Genomic DNA, 4,707 nt, shown 5'->3' with positions numbered 1-4,707 from the left:
TATGCAGGTTACGTTTTGTTTTTTTTCCTGAGAAAGAACACTAATAAAATATTACATGCAATATGATGCATAACTATTTTTTATATATAGAAAGATAGATAGATAGATGATAAATAGATAGATATGTGTGTATAGATAGATAGATAGATAGATAGATAGATAGATGATAGATACATAGATATGTGTGTATAGATAGATAGATAGATAGATAGATGATAAATAGATAGATATGTGTGTATAGATAGATAGATAGATGATAGATAGATAGATAGATAGATAGATATTGGAAAACAGCTACTTTCAAATAGTTTGCCGTCAATCAAGTTTATTTTTTTTTTCAAAATGTTTAAATTCTTTGCTTTTTTCTTTTTCTTAAATATTAATACTATTGTTTATGGTATTAGGCACATTAATAATAGTGATTTCCACTTTGGATTCTGGGACTTTCTGGCACTATCCTGCACCATAAAAATACAGTCAGTTTCCATACATCATCAATCAAAGCCATAACGGTTTTCTAAATATGCACTCAATTTCTAGCAAACCGAAACTAATTGCATACATACCTCTAGGCCACTCAGGGATCTGATCAATTAGTCATTAGGCACTCCATTAAAGGGTTTTAAGCCTTGCTAGTATAAATGTTCCTTGTCAATTTGCTCGTAATTGAGTGAATCAAAAAGATCCCGTTATTAGCACAAGGGGCATGAATGATGTATAGCTAGTTTTATTATACAAAATATTAATCTATTACAGCCTGTTCTTTTATTTCCCATTGCTATCATCAGTAGACAATTCAAGTCTCTGGGTAGTTTGTAGATACTTGAAAGCAATCCATGCAGGTTTGTGTTGTACAAAATGATAGTATTTCTGAGGGAGTCCCTTATCTGTAATTATTTGAGCAGTATGAATATTTCTTCTTTCCTACATTGTTTAAATGTAAAGCAAATGAAAATAAAAGGTGCCCAAATTAGGCAGTTGATCGAGGAGCAATGTATGTATTATACAGGTTGGTCACATTATCCTGTAGAATTATAGTTTGCAGCTTAGAAGAATAAAATAAAAGTGGAAGTGAAAAATGACAAGGCATTGACATAATAATACCAGTCAGGGAGGTAGAGCCTGGGGAAGCTATCTAACTAAGCTATGCTTAGAACATAAAACTGCAGCTATTTATGTGTCATAACCTTTCAGTTGTATGTCATTGGAGTTGTAATATTTGTCCCATATGGAAAGATGTTGATGTATTTAGCTGTAAAATTTAATGTTATTTAGTAAAGTAACAACAATTATCTGTCTTATTAAAAAAAAGTATTTATCTGATATTAGTTGAAGTGAATAGAATAGAAATCTGTTGAACTATTATTGTCTAATTTTTAAATAAAGATTTTTATTATTTGTTGGGGTTTTTCAAATACAGAATTAGGAGCACATCCTGCACTTCATGATTAAAAGCAGGAAATGCTAAAAAGCAAAACAAATCTTTAATTGCAAAGGACAACAAACACAATAAAGATATTTGTATTGAAGATAAGAGTGCAACATTATTTATTTTATTATATATGAATAGGTGATTATAGCAGTGACCCTATTACATTTGGCACTGTACACTTACATGATATACAAGTGCTGTGCTCACTGTGAGTTTGGAACATTAGCTGAAGACACCTTAAAGGGACATGAAACCCTGCTTTTTTTCTCTCATGATTTAGATAGAGCATGCAATTTTGAACAGCTTTCTAATTTACTTCTATTATTTAATTTGCTTCATTCTCCTGATATTTTCTGCTGAAAAGCATACCTAGATAGGCTCAGTAGGTGGCTGCACATAGATACCTCATGTGATTGGCTCACCCATGTGCATTGCTATTTCTTCAACAAAGGATATCTAAAGAATGAAGCAAATTAGATAATAGAAGTACATTGGAATATTGTTTAAAATTGTATTCTCTACCTGAATCATGAAAAATAAATTTTTAGAACTTTAAAGAAAGACTTTACTTTGGGGTCATAGCAGTGCAAGTCTGCACCAACTACAAACCTTGATAAGGAAGCTCAGATAAAAAGATAAACATGAAAAAAATATATCAAATTTTGTAAATGTAGGCAAACAAAAAGTAAATATTTACAACTGAAGTGCATATCCAAAGATGACAGTTATTAAAAACAATATTTGCGGACTTGGTGTTCAAAGAATAGCAATGCATCTATGTATAAATAACATACTTGCCAGATTCAGAGTTTAAAGCTAAAGTCATGTACTAGTCACCTGCCAGCTTCTGTTAGTTAGGACTTAAGTACATAATTATAGCAAGTTTCATGTGTAAAATAGTTAGATACAAATGTGTAAAATAGTTAGATACAAATATTCTTTTTATCCATTTAACTTTCATAATAGATTTAAACTGGAAGATATTTCAAAATGAATGCTTTATCAGAATCATTGAAGTTTAGTTGTGAGTTCCATATCCTATTAATGAGTATATGATGTGTATGCATAATATGGCACACACACACAGCAAAAACATTTTAATTTCTTTTTATTTGAAAAATTACAATACCATGGAAAACAGAAAAAATATAAATATGAGCATTGTAAGAACAGAAACATAAATATTTTAATGAACTAAAAATAGAGCATTTCTCCTGAAAGATTTATATAGTTTCACTGTTTCTTTAGTTTGATCGCAAATGAAACCACACTTTTACTCTTGTCACTGAAGGTTTCAAGTGTAGTCAGAAACTGAATGCTGAAACAGATCCTGAGATAACCCCATATGTACCTTATTTTAAAATATAACCTTTCTTGAATTTCTTTATCATTCTTTGGATTACTAAATATTTATAGCATGTAAAGAGCAGTTACAGAAGGCTTTATAGGTGAATAAAGATCTGACATAATGCATATTTATTTATTTCAGCATATCTGCTGGTTTGATAAAGTCGAGCAGCACTATACAGGGGTATATCAAATGACGGTATATGTATCAAAAACAAAACATGTGCTGCCCCTGAGACACTTAGTATATACTCCTTTATCCAAAGTGCACTACATGAAGAGAAGTTCTCAATATTACAAATTAAATGAGAGTGATTTAAGGGTAAAATGTTTAAAGGGGCATGATACTGATATTGAGATTGATTTTGATATTGTAATATAAAATGACAATGTATATGTATTAAAATACACTTTTATGATTTATCTGGAATATCTGTACTGGTTATATCCCTTTGGTTTTACAATCTCATGGCTCCTGAGGTCACAACTGATTTCTGTACTTAAACACATATTTATATGTTTGCTATACTCAAAGTGGTGTGTGCTTGAGGCAGGACAAGTGCAAGTAAAAGTCTATCATTAAATGAGAACCTTTCTGCTACTTCAGTGCTACATGTTGAGTTATAGCAGGATGAAGCCTGTCTCACTTCTGGTAATGGCACATGCACTGAACAGAACACGTAGGGCCTGATTATCTAGAGCTTTCCGTACTGGTGACATTATCTAAGAAGTTTTACCAGTACTGAGATGTCCCTTAAATAATTTTAGAAAGGCAAATTTTAGCTTGATTACTGTATATCTAGCTCTTCAGGATTCTGGATGTGAATGAGAGACACCTACATTACAATATAATGCTCAAAAAAGCCCTAAAAGATTTTGTGTAATTTCTCACCATGTTGGCAAGTTTTTGCTCACTAGGCCCCTAGTTCTACACACTCTCCCTAATGGACTGGATTATAAGAAAGTGCTCCACTATTTCTGACAGGAGCACCTTGGAGACCCATGCATCTCTTTTCATGATGCTTTGGATGACCCCATTAACAATAATTTATAGATGCATATATTTAAAAGTAAAATATTGCATAGAAGAGATATTGGCTACTTCAACTGAAAATTCAAGATGTCCTCCCATAGCGTGAGGGAGACAGTTGTGGCTTGCTCTCCTCTTTGGTACCCTGTTTCTGGACTGTCTCCCGGTACCTGACCTTTGGCCTGTCCCTGGACTCTGCCCTTGCTTTACCCCATGGTACCTTGAGGCTGGACTGATCTCCCAGTACCTGACCTTATGCCTGTCCTTGAAACCTGCCCTTTTCTTTACTACTTGGTACTTTGTTGTTGGACTGATCTCCCGGTACCTGACATTTGGCCTTTCTCTGGACTTTGCCCTTGCTTTACCCCTTGGTACCTTGTTGCTAAACTGATCTCCTAGTACCTCACCTTAGGCCTTTTCTTGGACTCTGCCCTTGCCTTACCCCTTGGTACTTTGTTGCTGGACTAATATCCCAGTATCTGACCTTAGGCCTGTCCGTGGACTCTGCCCTTGCTTTATTCCTTGGTACCTTGTTGCTGGACTTATCTCGCTTGACCTCTAGTCTGTCCTAAGACTCTTTTTTATTAAACACTTTAACTGATTTTGGTTTCCTGTGTGTCTATACTTGCACTTTAGTTCTACTCAGCTAACATGTAACCCCACATGAAGTTGCCTCCCTATATTAATTTTCACATATAGGACTTCCAAAATCTATTCTTAAAACATAGGAACACATATTTTGTTTTAATGCGTGAATGAATTCTCAATTCTGTATTCTTTGCACCCAAACTTTAGTGAGATGAGATCTATTTTTTTGGTAATGTTTTTCAATTGATCTACTTGTGTACTAAGAGTGCAGCAAAAGTTATAATGTGCTTGTGCCAAACACCTATGCAAA

This window comes from Bombina bombina, chromosome 6 (genome assembly GCF_027579735.1).
Source record: "Bombina bombina isolate aBomBom1 chromosome 6, aBomBom1.pri, whole genome shotgun sequence".
NCBI classification, from domain to species: Eukaryota; Metazoa; Chordata; class Amphibia; order Anura; family Bombinatoridae; genus Bombina; species Bombina bombina.
The sequence above is the reverse complement of the archived record's forward strand: the minus strand, read 5'-3'. Positions refer to the sequence as shown.